General features: G+C 38.4%; 1 protein-coding gene across 3 annotated transcripts in view; it reads right to left on the bottom strand.

The window, feature by feature from the left end:
* HMG20A (high mobility group 20A) overlaps nucleotides 1–16,875 on the bottom strand; it is a 69,707-nt gene that overhangs the window by 38,342 nt on the left and 14,490 nt on the right. Inside the window, exon 1 of one of the 3 annotated variants that reach the window (XM_015142769.3) lies at nucleotides 3,636–3,732. The exons of the other annotated variants lie outside the window; for them this stretch is intronic. The gene's annotated coding sequence lies outside the window, so the exon portion shown is untranslated. Of the gene's footprint in view, nucleotides 1–3,635; nucleotides 3,733–16,875 lie in introns of those variants that run through there. 3 annotated transcript variants of the gene reach the window in all.

The following is a 16,875-nucleotide window of genomic DNA, read 5'->3' as shown; positions in this document are numbered from 1 at the left end:
TCGGCCCTGTATCCACAGGTTCTGTGTCTCTCGAATACTGTATTTTCCACCCCAAATTGATTGAATTTGTGGATGCAGAACCCAAGGATACATAGGGCCAACTATAACTGCAAATTAAAACAATAATGAGCTACCACTACACACCTATTAGAATGGCCAAAATCCCAAACACTAACACCACTAAATGCTGACAATGATGTGGAGCAACAGGAACTCTCCTTCGTTATGTGGGAATACAAAACAGTATAGACATTTCAAAAAACAGTTTGGCAGTTTCTTACAAAATTAAACACACTCTTGCCATACAATCCAGCAATTGCACTTCTTAGCTTAGTATTTACCCAAATGAATGGAAAACATATGTACACACAAAAACCTGCACACAGATGTTTATAGTAGCTTTATTCATAATTGCCAAAACTTGGGCATAACCAAGATGTCCTTCAGTAAGTGAGTGCTAAACTGTGATACATTCAGATAACAGAATATTATTCACTGCTAAAAAGACATGAGTTATGAAGCCATGAAAAGACATGGAGGAAACTTAGTGCATATTACACTAAGTGAAAGAAGTCAATCTGAAAAGGCTATAAAAATTGAGCATCCCTAATCTGAAAATCAGAAATTCAAAATGCTCCAAAATCTGAAATTTCCTGAGGGCCCACTTGATGACCCAAGAGGAAATTAAAACAATAACGAGTTACCACTACACACCTATTGGAATGCCCTAAATCCCAAACACTGATACCACCAAATGCTGGCAAGGATGTGGAACAAGAGCTCTCCTTCATTGTATGAAAATACAAAACACAAAAATTCCACATGGGACTTCACCTCATGGGTCACAATAAAAACACTGGCACATGCTATTTAGTTTATTCAACTTGCCATTGTTTGTTGTTAACAGCTGGCACAGGTGCACTGGTGATACTACTGTGCTGCTTACCCTGAACACATTATTTTTCACTGTAATAATGGTATGTCACATTTTTTACTGTTAAGTGCTTATGTGCAAATCAGTGTAAGAAAATGATTTGCTTATTGGTAGCACATGAATTCAGAATCAGGAATAATGGTGATGCCAAACAATCACAGACTGTACATGTGGGTGGCTGAGTGACACCTTTGCTCTCTCATGGTTCAATGTACACAAACTTTGTTTCATACACAAAATTAATAAAATCATTGTTATAAAATTACCTTCAAGCCATGTGTAAGGTAAATGGATAAAACATAAATGCATTTCCTGTTTAGACTTGGGTCTCATTCCCAACATTATCTGATTCTGTGTATACAAATATTCAAAAATCTGAAAAAATCTGAAGCCTGAAACACTTCTGGTCCCAGGCATTTTGGATAAGGAAAACCCCACCCACATGTTGTAAATCCATCCACCTATTTGACATCCTGGATAAGGCAAAACTATGGAGACAGTAAGAAGACTAGTGGTTGCCAGGGGAGTAGGATGAATAGGTGGAACACCTGATTTTTAGGGCAGTGAAACTTTCTATGTGATACAATGGTGGATACATGTCATTATAAATCTGTCAAAAGTCACAGATTGTCCAACACCAAGAGTGATGGACACTATGTAAACTATGGTGATGATGTGTTAATACCGGTTCATTGATTGTAACAAATGCAGCATTCTGGTGCCAGGGATATTGATAGTTGGGGAGGCTGTGTGTGTGCGGGGGGACAGGGAATATATGGGAAGTCTCTGTACTTTCTGCTCACTTTTGTTGTGAATCTAAAAGCACTCTAAAATATAACATTCATTCATTTTTAAATTACCATATTATATATTTAGAATATTATAATTATATATTTTATTATGCTAGAGAACTGGTATAAAGAGGTTTGGGAATAAACACAACTGACTTTGATATGCATACAATTTAACTGGAGGAAGGAAAAGAGGCTTACTAGAGAGTAGTCTACCAGCTGTGAACGTTTAGCTAAAAGCAATCAGTGGGCTGTGGACATTAATCAATATGTTTTACAGTGGGAATGAGAACACTGGCTAATCTTGCCAGGCAGTTAACTGGGGTTCAGTTAAAAACTCTTTCACCGTAGGTTTTTATATGAGAGATGAGAGGGAAAAAGATGAGGAGAGAGAAGAGGCAATTTGGGAGTAATTAAATACTTAGGTTTTGGGGGAGGGTTGGGGTACGGAGAGACAATTAGGGTCTAAACATAAGGCTTGCTGCTTCAAGAGAAGGGCATAAGGAGGGGTGTGTTTGGCTGGGCACCAGGGTGGGGGTGGACAGAAAATATGGCTCTCTAGACCTAAAACTGATAGCCCAGACTCCTATGACTATTATTGATTTTTATTTTATTTTATTTTATTTATTTTTGATATGAGTCTCGTTCTGTCGCCCAGGCTGAAGTGCAGTGGCTTGATCTCTGCTTACCGCAACTCCCACCTCCTGGTTCAAGCAATTCTCTGCCTCAGCCTCCCAAGTGGCTGGGATTACAGGTGCCTGCCACCACGCCCAGCTAATTTTTTTTTTTTTTTTTTTTTTAAGTAGAGATGGAGTTTCACCATCACGGCCAGGCTGGTCTTGAACTCCTGACATCATGATCCACCCACCTCAGCCTCCCGAAGTGCTGGGATTACAGGCGTGAGCTACCACGCCCAGCCTTATTATTTATTTTAAAATGTTGGTAGGCTACCCTAGGAACCAAACTATAGAGAAACTGATCCATTCATTCAACAAATATTATCTACCATCCTGGGCATTTTCTATGCATTGGGAATACAGTAGTCATCAAAACAGGCAAAGATTCTTGCACTCATAGAGCTCACAGTGTACTAGAACAGACAAAAAAACAAGATAAAATAAGTAAAATGAATAATGATACATACTTTGAAGTACCAAGAAAAAACAGAGCAGGGAAAGAGGTTAGGAACAGTTCAAGGAAAGGGGGTGTCTGCAATTTTTTATATACAGAGGCCATGAAAGGCTTCACTGAGATAATCTTTGGGGAAAGCCCTGAAGGAGATGAAAGAACTATGCATGTATGTGGAGAAAGAGTGGCCCTAGCAGAGGAAACAACTAGAGCAAAGGAGTCCACCTGGTGTGACTGAGGAGGTGGCGAATGTGGCTGGACTAAACTAGTGGCAAAAGGAGATGAGGTCTGAAAGCTAACTAGGGCTACTGGAAGGTTTTCAGCAGATAAGGCATAAAATTTAACAGTTTATAGGATCATTCTGGCTGGCTATTTTGAGAACAGACTGAATGAAGGTGGTGAGGGAAAAGAGAAAGTAAGGAAATTATTTGGGAAGCGACTGCAACAAAACAACTGAAAGAATTAGATCAGAATAGCAGTAGTAGAGATGGTGAGAAGTGGTCAGATTCTTAATATATTTTGAAGGTAAAGCTAGTTTCTAAGTTCAAAATAACTGGGAAAAACACCAGGACTAGAATCTATAAACTGTGGCCTGCATATACTTTAACTGTAGTCTTACAATCAGTTTAGTAAAAAAGGGTGAGTTGTACTAACAATATACTACTTACAAATTTTTTGAAGCTAAATATAGTGGGGGATTTTGGTCACAAAAGAAATAATCCAGCCTCCATCTAATGCAAATGCCTAGAGAGTTTATATTTCAACAAACATTTGTTGATCACCTTCATTATGTAACCCAGATGGTGTCTGGTGTTAAGTGATGTGTAGGTTTGCTTTGTAGAATTTTACAGTCTGTTATCTTCCTTGTAGAGACTCTGTTTTCGAAAAATAAAAAGTGAGAAAAAGAGGCCAGAATTAGAAACAAAAATTAATCTTCTATCTTTGTGATTTTCTTCTCCAAATTCCTTATGTGAAACTATATGATTTTTTTGAAGTAAAAATTTTAGAAACTTAAATCAGGTATTTTCTTAAAAATCACAGAAGTACTAGATCATCAAAAGAGAAACTGGTACAGTTCAGATTTTTTGCTAGGCAACTGGATCACTGTATATGCCTTTTGCCCCCTCAATTGAACCTTGATGGAGAACCGTCAATGTTAGGACACAAAATGTGTTGTGAAGAAAAAAACTCCACAAAACCAAAACATCGAGGAATAGTATTTTATATCAGTTTTTGTAAAGCACGGTGTAACACAGGGAAAATAAAAAACACTTTCTCTTCCAAAGCAAAAGTTGTCGTTTTTCAACCAGAGTGCTGCCTTTTGAGGTCACAGTCCACCTCGTTGGCTTTTTCATGGTGCCTGTTGGTCACAAGTTGCCCTTCCTACAGAGGCAATCTAAGCACTGCTTTTATTATTAGTAAACAAGAAGGTGATTGCCCAAGTAAGACGACTTCTGGACCAGTGCCTGAACTAAGAGTTAAAGTAATCCAATAAAACCTGGAATTATTTCCTTAGTGTAAAGTACTTACCCAATTTCCTGGGACATGGGTGTACTATGAAACAGTAAAAAGGTGGGTACATATAAGCTGGAATAGGGAATGCCAGTAAAGCCTTATTCCCTCTAGGAGGCCATGTGATATATGAAAAGGTGTTTTCAGTGACAGTCAATTTTGTATTTGGAGAAAAAGCAAAAAACATAACCAAGCTTGTTAAGTACACAAAGTACAAAAAGTTAATGTTCTTGTTTGGTAAAGATACATATGTATACTTTTTACTCACATCTTGGTGCGAGTAAAACCACACCAAGGTATATCATGAAAGGTATATCATGCAGGGTATATCAGAAAAGGGAATTTATGTATTTATCAAGAAGAGTTATGAGTTTTTTTTTAAAGCTGAAAAACAATGTTTTTCAGTTTATCATGTGTCACTGTGTTAGGCATCAAAGATACAGAGGTAAATAAGATTTAAAAAACCCAACAACCCTTATTATTTTACAGTTCATAATCTAGTAGGGGACGTGGAAAGAGGGTAATGGCTGATGTGTGTAATGGTATTTATTTAAATACACGAGAAAAACAGAGAAACAGGAATTGAATGGGTGGGGTAACCGGCTAAAGTAACTGTTAATTATCCTAATAAATTCATAGATGCACTAGAAAGCTGAAGGAAACAGAAAACACCATCTGAGAAAACACCTGAGAAGGACCACACAGCTCTGGGTCCTTACGTGTTTGGAAATCCAGATTCATACTAAGGTAGGTAGCTCTAAAACAATATAATTCAAGGCTGGAGTGTGCGAAAAGCAACGTAATCAGCATACATGGTATTTCCCCCCTTATCTGTCGTTTTTCTTTGGCAGGTGTGTTAACTTGTGGTCAACTACAGTCCAAAAATATTAAATGGGAAGTTTCCGAAATAAACAATTCATAAATTTTAAGTTGTACACTGTTTGGAGTAGTGTGATGAAATCCCATGCTATCCTGCTCCATCCCACCCAGGATGGGAATCCTTCCCTTGTCCAGCATATCTATGCTGTATACACTACCTGCCCATTAGTCACTTACTTAGCAGCCTTCTAGGTTATCGGATCGACTGTGGCAGTATCGCAGGGCTGGTGTTATTTTACTTCACAATGGTCCCAAAGCAGAAGAGCAGTAAGGCTGCCAATTTGGATATGCCAAAGAGAAGCTGTAAAGTGCTTCTTCAAGCGAAAAGGTAAAAGTTCCCGACTTAACAAAAGGAAAAAAATACAAATGCTGAGGTTGCTAAGATCTACAGTAAAGATAAATCTGTGAAATTGTGAAGAAAGAGAAATTCATGTATACCATATGTATAGGATTTGTTACTATCCATGGTTTCGGGCATCCTACTGGAGGTCTTCAGATATACCCCCATGGATAAAGGGGAACTACTGTATGAGAAAGCAGAAGTAACAAAGGTCCCTAGTATCTGAACTCAAACATAAAATTCATAGTTAATAATTCCAGGGAAAGGGTCCTTATTAGTTCAAGGAACACTGCTCCTCTATTTTCTTACATTTTACATGGCTCTTCAGCTCAAACCTGCAGCTGTGAGACAACACTGAAGAGAAGAGGTAGAAAGAATGTTTCTTTCTTTTACAGGCAACAAATCCTAAATCGTTTACCCTTTCAAAAGCCAATGAAGACTGCAAGTAAAAGACAACATGTTTGAGAAGGAAAATTGAAGAACATTTATAAAAACTATAATATAATAAACGGAAATTAATCCCATCAAAGTGTTTTTCATTTTAATCAACTGACTTACAAATTAAATTTGCTTCCTAGGAAGATTTCCTAAAAGAAAAACAGAGGACACTCGATGGCAGAGGAATTTCCTCAGCCAAAAGCTGAAGACAGAAAACTTTAGTCACAGGGAGGCAAAGCAGCTAGTGGTCTTTACTACTCTGAACAGCAAGATGAAATTTAGAGCTTTCCTCACAAGATGAATAGGCACAATTGTAACATGCCTTACAGTTTAAACTGAAAGAAATTTAAAAACTCAGAATTATTTTGCTATATTTTGCCTTTGAAACCTAGTAACAATGCTCAGGACTTCAGAAAGTTACAAATAGCCACAGAATTCAAATTTGACACATTTAAGTTCTACAAGACAGTTTCCTAGGAACATTTCTCCACTGATAACCTACTCAGTATGATAAGACTTCAACTGTCATACACAGAGCCTCAGTTCTCACTCACCCTACCATAGTAATTCAGAACAAGTAGTTAGATTTAATCTTTTATATTTAAAAGCTACTGATTGTTTCTTTTTTTCAAGGTGAAACAAAAAAGAAAAAACAAGTTTAAAACCACATTTGCTGTAACTTTCATTATATCACTTCAAGATTCTTGGGTGTTTAGAGCACTTACTAAAATCTGACAAAATCTGTATTTTCAGCATTGCCTACTGCTGTTCAAAGGTTCACTTAGCCCAGGAAGGAAGGACTAAATCCAGGGAGTAAGAGTCTACAGAACGATTTGTTTTGTTCTTTCAACATTAAATGCACTCACTTGCCTGTGTTAGCAAGTACTTCTGTCATGAACAGAAGTCTACTACAGTACCAAGTAGAGGCATTATAGGAGCATCTGCTTCAATACCCTTATATGCAAAATGGGGCTAAAACTTATTCTATTTACCTCAAAGGGATACCGTGAGGATCAAATATTTCTTTACAAGCTCTACAAACAATAAAAGTATGTGAAAGCTATTTTAAAAATTATATTACAAAGTTATCAATGAAATATTTATGAGAAAGTATATGGATTATATTAAAAGAACAGATACAGGCCAGACATGTTGGCTCATACTTGTAATCCCAACACTTTGGGAGGCTGAGGCAGGTGAATTGCTTGATCTTAGGAATTTGAGCCCAGCTGGGGCAACATGGCAAAACCTCATCTCTACCAAAAATACAAAAATTAGCTGGGCATGGTGGCACGTGCCTGTGGTCCCAGTTACTAGGGAGGCTGGGCTGAGGTGGGAGGATTGCTGGAGCCCGGGAAGTCGAGGCTGCAGTGAGCCATGATAGTGCCACTGCACTCCAGCCTAGATGACAGAGTGAGACCCTGTCATCATCATCATCATCATCATCATCATCATCATCATAAATAAATACATAAGAAAAAAGATTGGAAGGAAATACATAAAAATGTTCAAAGTATTGGGAAGCAGAAATGGGTGGATCACTTGAGGTCAGGGGTTCAAGACGAGCCTGGCCAACATGGTGAAACTCTGTCTCTACGGAAAATACAAATTAGCCACGCATGGTCGTGGGCGCCTGTAATCCCAGCTACTCTGGAAGCTGAGGCAGGAGAATGGCTTGAACCCGGGAGGTGCAAGTTGTAGTGAGCTGAGATCATGCCACTGCACTCCAGTGTGGGTGACAGAGTGAGACCCTAAATAATAATAATAATAACAACAACAGATACATAAGAAAAAAGATTGGAAGGAAAAACATCAAAATGTTCAAAGTGTTGGGAGGCTGAGGTGGGCAATCACTTAAAGTCAGGAGTTCAAAACCAGTCTGGCCAACATGGTGAAACCCTGTCTCTACAAAAAAATACAAAAATTAGCCGGGTGTGGTGGCAGGAGCCTATAATCCCAGCTACTCTGGAGGCTGAGGCAGGAGAATCGCTTAAAGCCAGGAGGTGGAGGTTGCAGTGATCTGGGATCGCACCACTGCACTCCAGCCTGGGTGACAGAGCGAGACTCTGTCTCAAAAAAAAAAAAAAAAAAAAAAAAAAGAAGTTCAAAGTAGTTACGTCAGGGTGGTGAAATTATGAATAATTACTTTCCAATCTTTGTTTTAAACTCAACCTTCAGCAGTATGGTTATGTTACTTTAAAGAAAGAGGAAAAGTGCCATCAAAGATCACAGATGTTTTAAAATTAAATTTTAATTTCACATGCAATACTTGGATAGTTTCCTTTTCAAAAAAATATGGCTACACGTAGAGCTAAAATTCCCTTTTTGCCAGACTCTCCATACTCCCCTTTCCATACAAACACCATTAGAAGGGGTTCTAACTCCAGCCTGGGTGACTGAGCAAGACACCGTCTCAAAAACAAACAAACAAACAGAAGAGTTTCTAGCTTATTGCTGAAAAAATGCCTTAAAGATAGTTGCTAATGATATATTCTTTCTCTCTCTCATCAGAATTAGCACTACAGGGCAGAGAAGAGTAAATAAGCATGTTTAACAGGCAGAGTAAGGGCACAATTTATAAACCTCATGCTTTATATTAAAAATTCCCTTAAATTCTTCATTCAGTTTTATAAAGCAGTATTTATTTTAACAAAAATTAATGTTTTAAATTGCATGAGGCCAGAACAAGGATCATGTAGCCTCAAAACAATATTTCCCCATGAGTGCAATAACACACAGCACAGATTCGGTTCATTTTCTTGACAGATAACCGACATATTTTGATACTGAGGGGAAAAAAGTGCTGTGACTTCCTTATTGAATATCTCCACTATATAGCAATAGATTGAGAAGTTGTAACTCAATTTATATCCTGTTAACTTTCCAGATAAGTTACATGAAAATACACTGAAATTACCAAACAAGAATACCATTTAATTATGGGAAAACAGACCATGAAAATGAACATTTCCTTAAGAGGTTTAACTCTGAAAATTACAACACATCTGAGACTGTTATATGTACATTCTTATGCCACTGGCAGGAAAAGTAACAAGCTTTTGATAAGTTGTTGTTTTACTTCTTGCCAATATACCTTAAGATAAACCTAAAATGTAATGTGTTTGATTCATCTCTAATTCCAGTGGCATCTCTGTGCCTTCAGAAATTGGACTCTAAACTGCCTTACATGAAAAAGAAAAGTTATTGGTACTCTTAAGCTCATCATTACAACATTTTTCCACAGAATCTTCTCTGGAGGCATTTATTCTTACTAGAAACTCTCTCCAAATATTTAATTTGGCCCTGGGTGTTTAGTAACATTAGAATATTTAAAAGACAAAATTGATAAATTACAATCAAGACATAGTAATGTGAGCTATGAAGAAAAATAGCTTACCTGTGATTTCTACAACGAATTCACTCAAAATCTGGGGAGAAAAAGCCTCTCAAATATTTGATAAAGGATGATGTGCAGTATAAACTACAAGGAGACAACCTGAGGCAGTAGGAAGAGCTCTGAATCGAAGTCAGGAAATCTGACTTTGAGTTCAGGATATGCTACCAACTAACTGGTTTCTGGGATCACTAAACGACTCTGGCTCAAGTTTTTTCACCTGTTAATGAAGAACAAAATCAACTTCAAATTTGTTTAGTTGTTAGACTACATAGAATACCGAGAAACAGTATATTTAATTATATGAAATAGAAATACTAACAAACTAGCAGAAAATAGGAATATATTAAAAATTCAATACAAAATCACAACCATAAACATATATGTACACAAACACAGAGTTCTCTAAGCATGGTATGCATTTCTGAATTCTGTTCATATTTATTTGCTATTTGGGAGGGAGTCTCAGTTTATATTGAGGGCTCTGGAGTCAGACTGCCTAGATTCCAATCTCATATTTTACTTATTAGCTGTGGAACTTGGGCAAGCTAGTCAAAAGCTCTGAACCAATGTTTTCCTATCCTATAAATGAGAAGAGCAATAGTATATACTATAAAGAAGTTATCTCAAGAACTAATCTGTGTAAATAAAGCAGGTAGTATGGTGTCATCATATAGTAAGAGCCTAATAACAACAATGATAGCAATAATTGCAGCAAGAATTTATTGCTTACTAAGTACCAGGCACTATTTTAAGAGCTATACATGTATGATCCCACTTAATCCTCACATCCACCATATCAAGTAGATATTATCATTAGCTCCTATTTTATAGTGAACAAACTGATCCACAGAGGGGTTAAGTAACTTACTCATGTTTAACTGTGATAGTCACTATGGCTATTCAAAAATATTTAGATCTCCTTTCAGAAACATAAGAGGAAACTTCCTCACTGCCTCAGAGAAGACACAAGGCCCATGTAACTCATGGGCAATGACAGTGAGTGACATATGATTCCTCTGGGCAGAAAATCTGAGTCTATAAGCAATTTGCCATGTTTCCCTCCCCTGAATACAGTGACTGTGAAAGTATATATTGTGATGGAGTTTACATCAGCCTGGTTGTCTAAGTGACCACAAATAGCATAGCCCCATGTTGACCCACTTTGTACAAATAGCATTAAGTGAAGAAAGAAAGCCACTGAGATTTTGTGGTTGTTTATTACCACAGCAATATAAATAGCAATAACCTAGCCTATCCTAACTGACACTTTCTCAGTTAATAAATTTCAGATTTAAGTATCATTATCTACTTGTTTATAGTTAATACCCAAAGTTTCAAAATAAATTATGGAAGAAAATAGTACATTTCTATCCATATAGTTCTTTTTGTGTGTGTAAACCAACAAAAGTTCGCTATTATCTAGTTTAATACTACAATTTAAGAATTACCGGTCTAAATGTCTTCATGATCTTAGGCTAGGCAAAGGTTTCTTGAAGAGGACAAAGCACTAACCACATTAGAGAAAAGTGACAAATTGGAGTCCACTACAGCTAAGAATGTCTGTTCATCAAAAGATCATGTTAAAGGAGTAAAAAGGCAAGCCACAGACTGGGAAATTGTATTTGTAATACATATATTCCCTAAAGACTCATATTTAGAATATACAAAGAACTCCTAAATATCACTAAGATTAAAAATAAATTATCCCTTTTTTTAAAAAAAGGGGGTTAAATACAAAGCAAGCACTTCATAAAGAGACTATCCAAATTATCGATAGCTATAGAAAAAGAGTTAGTATTATATACCCACCAGAATGGCTAAAATAAAAAAAAAAATGACAATACACAGAGGTACCAAGGATGAAGAAGAACAGAAATTCTCTTAGGATGCTACTGGGAATCTAAATGGGGACAATCACTTTGGAAAACTATTTAGCAATACCTGTTAAAACACACCTATCCTATGAACCAGCAACTCCATTCCTAGTGAGAAATGAGTGTATATAACCAACCGAAGACATGTATGAGAATGTTCATGGCAGCTTTTTAAATAATAACCTCAAAGTGGAACCAACCCATGTGTCCATCAACAGTAGCATGGCTATGTTATGATATAGTCTTACAATGAAATCAGTGGAATACTATACAGATTGAACTACTGCTACATGCAACACGGATGAAGCTCATAGATATAATCATGAACAAAAGAAGCCAGACCCACGAGAATAAATATTCTATGAATACATTTATATGAAGCTCAATAACAAGTAAAACAACCGTATAGTGACAGAAATCAGAATAGTGGTTATCTCTGGTGGGGAGAAAGAAGGTAATGACTGAAGAGCCTCCCAGAGTGATGAAAATATTCACAGGCACATATATATATCTATGTAAAAATTCATTGATTTTTATACTTTACTGTATATGCCACAGTTTTAGAAAGTAAAATTTTAAAAAGCAGCATTGATTAAGATAATTCCAGGATTAGAAGGTCCCACAAAGATCACTGAGTCCAATCATACAACCAAGGCTCAGCCCCCAACCTGAAAGTCTCTCGGGAATGTCTACTCCCACTTTTCAATAGCTCTGACAATTGGAAAGTTTTTCTTTATAATGAACTCCAAACCTACAGCCACGTGCGGTGGCTCACGCCTATAATCCCAGCACTTTGGGAGGCGGAGGTGGGTGGATCACGAGGTCAGGAAATCAAGACCATCCTGGCTAACACCATGAAACCCCGTCTCTACTAAAAATACAAAAAACTTAGCCAGTGTGGTGGCGGGTGCCTGTGGTCCCAGCTACTCGGGAGGCTGAGGCAGGAGAATGGCGTGAACCCGGGAGGCAGAGCTTGCAGTGAGCCGAGATCGCGCCACTGCACTCCAGCCTGGGAGACAGAGGAGACTCCGTCTCAAAAAAACAAAAAAACAAAAAAAAAAACCTCAAAAACATTTTCTCTTGAAATGAAATTTATCTGGTTTAAATTTGGTAGTAAACAGACCTTTTTTAATGGGTTTTGGGAAATGCTAGTAGCCTGAAAGCTGTTTCAAATTGTTGTGTTTATAATTTTCTAACAAATGTGCAATTAAACATCTTATTGTACTAAAATCAGCTTCAAAAACAATAATTTAATTAAAAACTATAGGATGAAGAAAGCAAACATAAGCTATATAAGAAAATGCAGAGTATCTTGTAATATCAAATCATAATAGATGTGTATAACTTATAAAACACATGAATACATTAATATTATGAAGTATGGTCATTTTTTGCATTATTCTGATTATTGTGATTAAAAGACATGTCATATACTTACTCTGGTTGCATTATGGCATATTTAAGTGACTAAAATAGCTAATAATACTTACAAATAATATTGTAAATCTCAAGAGTAACCAAATGCGATTAGACTACCTTTCCTTTGTAGGGCCCTTATATGTTTTTTTAAAATTGCAGTTTGGCTGAGTGCAGTGGCTCACACCTATAATCCCAGCTCTTTGGGAGGCTAAGGTGGTAGGATCGCTTGAGCCCAGGAGTTTGAGACTGGCCTGGACAACATAGCAAGACCCTGTCTCTAAAAAAAAAAAAAAAAGAAATTAAAACTAAAAACCTAGCTTAGTGTGGTGGTATGTGCTTGCAGTCTTAAGCTACTCAGGAGGCTGAGGCGGGAGGATCATTTTTGCCTAGGAGTTCAAGGCTGCAGTGAGTTATCGTGCCACTGCACTCCAGCTTGGGCCACAGAGCAAGATCCTGTCTCAAAAAAAATGAACAAAATTGCAGTTCTAGAAAAGAAGACAAGTTATTCAAGACTGCTACTGAGAACTCTCTACCTTTACTTTTAAAGAGTTTCAATCTAGGGCTGCACACAGTAGCTCACGCATGTAATCCCAACACTTTGGGAGGCTGAGGCGGGCAGATCATCTGAGGTCAGGAGTTCAAGACCAGCTTGGCCAACATGGTGAAACCCCATCTCTACTAGAAAAATACAAACATTAGCCAGGCATGGTGGTGCATGCCTGTAATCCCAGCTACCCAGGAGGCTAAGTCAGGAGAATCTCTTGAACCCGGGAGGCAGAGGTTGCAGTGAGCCAAGATCACGCCACTGCTCTCCAGCCTGGGCAACAAGAGTGAAACTCCATCTCAAAAAAAAGAAAAAAAAAAAAAGTTTCAATCTAAAAAATATAGGCAGGTGCATTCCTCTCTGGGGGCTTAAATAAAATCTGCACACGCGGCCAATTTAGCTTAGCACTGAGAAGACTGACTAATCATCAAAAACTTGTCTCTAGGCAGTACAGTGATTACTTGGTCCCTTTTTCAGAGAGGAATTTTTAAGAAATAAAGTACCAAACCAGAGGAAACAAGCAACTCCTTCATGCTCTCAGGGCACAGGACACACCTATGAAGTACTTGCCTACCTGTAGTTTACCTAGGATGGCATGATCTATTTTCTTACTCATTATATATTTCCAATAATATCTACCAGGTACATGGTTAAGATACCAGCAATACAATGGTGAACAAATTGTCTCTTCCCTCGTGAAAAACTCGAGTTGGAGGTGAAAGATGTTCAGCAAATATACCAATAAATAAACTTTAAATTTGTTTAAAATGCCCTGAAGGAAAAGAACAGAAAGCTATTGAATAACAGGGGAGATTTCATTTAGACAGGGGACTTCTTTGAAGAAGGAACACATAACCTGAGAGTTAAACGTTAAGTAGGTACGTTGCATACTGAGGAACTAGCTTATTAGGCCCAGAGGTGAGAGAGAACTTGATGCTTTGGAGGAAGTGAAAGGCAGCTTGTGGCTGGAGAAAAATGAGCCAGAGAGGAAAGCAACAAAGGCAGGTAGACAGGAACCAAATCCTGAACAGAATTGGGGCTATGTCAGAAATCCGGGTTTTCCCCAAAGTATAAGAGTAAACCTCTGAGGAATTTTAAGGAGGGGCATGATGTGACATTTATGCTTTCTAAAGGGTCATTCAGACTTCTGTGTAAAGAATGAATGTGTAAGAATGGATCTAGAAGCCAGGTGTGGTGGCTCACACCTGAATCCCAGCACTTTAGGAGGCCGAGGCAGGTGCATCACTTGAGATTGGGAGTTCAAGACAAGCCTGGCCAACATGGTGAGACCCTGTCTCTACTAAAAATACAAAAATTAGCTGGGCATGGTGGTGCACACCCATGGCCCCAGCTATGTGGGAGGCTGAGGCAGGAGAATTGCTTGAACCTGGGAGGCAGAGGATGCAATGAGCCGAGAACATGCCACTGCACTCCAACCTGGGCAGCAGAGTGAGACTCTCTGTCTTGGGGGAGGAAAAAAAAAGAGAATGGATCTATAAAGATCAGTAGGGAAGTTACTCCAATCGTCCACCAGTCCTCCTTAGCATGACGGTGGCTTAGAAAAGGATAACAACAGGGAAGATGAAGCAAAGAGGGTGAATCCAAGATATATTTAGGAGGTAGAATCAATAGAATCGTGCAGTGGTCTGGATAGGGGTGTGTGTTGAAGGGATAAGGGGAGTAGTAAGAGGTCTCAAGAATGAGCCCAAGATTTTTAACGAAGAAATCAGTAGATTGAGTCGTCATTTATGGAGATAAGGAATACTCGAAATGTAGAAGTAGAAAAAGTATTAAGATTAGGCATGTTCATTTTAAGATGGCTTTGAGATAAAATATCAAGTTGTACCCTGTACACAGAAGAAAAGTCTGAGATGGAGATAGGAGTTTAGGAGTTTCCAGCAAGTATAGTAGAGTTTCCAGCAAGTATAGTCGATGGTATTTTAAAGCATGAATGTAAGGTATAACCTAGGGAGAGATAACAGGTTAAAAGGAGTTAGAATTGTGTCCTGAGGAACTCAACAGTTAGAAGATGAGTAGAGGAGGAGATTGCAAAGAGGACATGAACACAGGTAGGCAGACAGCCAGGAGTGCATGGTGTCAGGCTATTTCAAGGAAAAAAAAAAAAAAAAAAAAAGGATGTACCTATATGTTACTGGGATTAAATGAGAATGCAAAAAATGTCCAAGCTTTTTGACAACATGGAAGTTATTAGTGACCTAGTAGAGCCCTTTTGATGGAGTGGCGGGGGTAGAAGCATACCATCTACATGGTTTGCATATAGGGAATGTAGAGAAAAATAATACAGTCCTTCAAGTCGTTGAGGGAGTGAAGGGCTTAAGAAAACTTAAAGTACAAAACAAATGGCTGGGTGCAGTGGCTCACACCTGTAATCCTGGCACTCTGGGAGGCTGAGGTGGGCAGATCACTTGAGGTCAGGAGTTTGAGAGCAGCCTGGCCAACATGGTGAAACCCCATCTCTACTTAAAAAAATACAAGAAAAGAATTTAGCCAGGCATGGTGGCATGTGTCTGTAGTCCCAGGCACATTCACACACAACCAGGTACCATTCAATAAAAAATCCATTCCTCACCTACTGTGGTGGATGCCACTGTTGTCATTAATTAATTATATACATATGGGATTGCTTGGGAGGCTGAGGCAGAAGAACTGCTTGAGCCCAGTAGGCGGAGGCTGCAGTGAGCCAAGATCATGCCACAGCACTCCAGCCTGGGTGACAGAGAAGACTGTCTCCAAAATAAATAGAGTATAAAACAAAAATTATGCAAATTGTAAGTGTACAGCTTGACAACTTTTCATAGACTGTATCACCTGTAGCCCTACCAGAATAAACAGATTATTACAACAAGCAGAAGTCCCCCACCTTATGCCCCTTCCCATTCGCTATCCCAGTAAAAGTAATTACTGTGACTTCTAAGATTTGTTCTGCTTGTTTTTGAACTTTATTCATATACTATGTAATTATTTGTACTTACATGCACTTATCTGGCTTCTTTTGCTCGATATTATGCTCGATATATGATCATCCATGTAGATACAAGAAACATTTGCTTACCCATTCTATTTCGATGGACATTTGGGCTATTAAGAATGATGCTACGGCCGGGCACGGTGGCCAAGCCTGTAATCCCAGCACTTTGGGAGGCCGAGACGGGCGGATTACGAGGTCAGGAGATTGAGACCATCCTGGCTAACACGGTGAAACCCCGTCTCTACTAAAAATACAAAAAAATAGCTGGGCGAGGTGGTGGGCGCCTGTAGTCCCAGCTACTTGGAAGGCTGAGGCAGGAGAACGGCGTAAACCCGGGAGGCGGAGCTTGCAGTGAGCGGAGATCCGGCCACTGCACTCCAGCCTGGGCGACAGAGCGAGACTCCATCTCAAAAAAAAAAAAAAAAAAAAAAAAAAAAAAAAGAATGATGCTACTATGAACATTCTTGTCCATTTGTGTCTTTTGGTGAACATATATATAAATTTCTGTTGGGTGTATACCTAGGAACAGCTGGGTCAGAGGGTCAGAGGGTGTATGATCACCTTTTGGAACACACAGCCAAACTGATTTCCAAAACGGCTGTAAAAATATACACACCTACCAGAAACATA

This window comes from Macaca mulatta, chromosome 7 (assembly GCF_049350105.2).
Source record: "Macaca mulatta isolate MMU2019108-1 chromosome 7, T2T-MMU8v2.0, whole genome shotgun sequence".
Classification (NCBI taxonomy): domain Eukaryota; kingdom Metazoa; phylum Chordata; class Mammalia; order Primates; family Cercopithecidae; genus Macaca; species Macaca mulatta.
The sequence above is the reverse complement of the archived record's forward strand: the minus strand, read 5'-3'. Positions and strand labels throughout refer to the sequence as shown.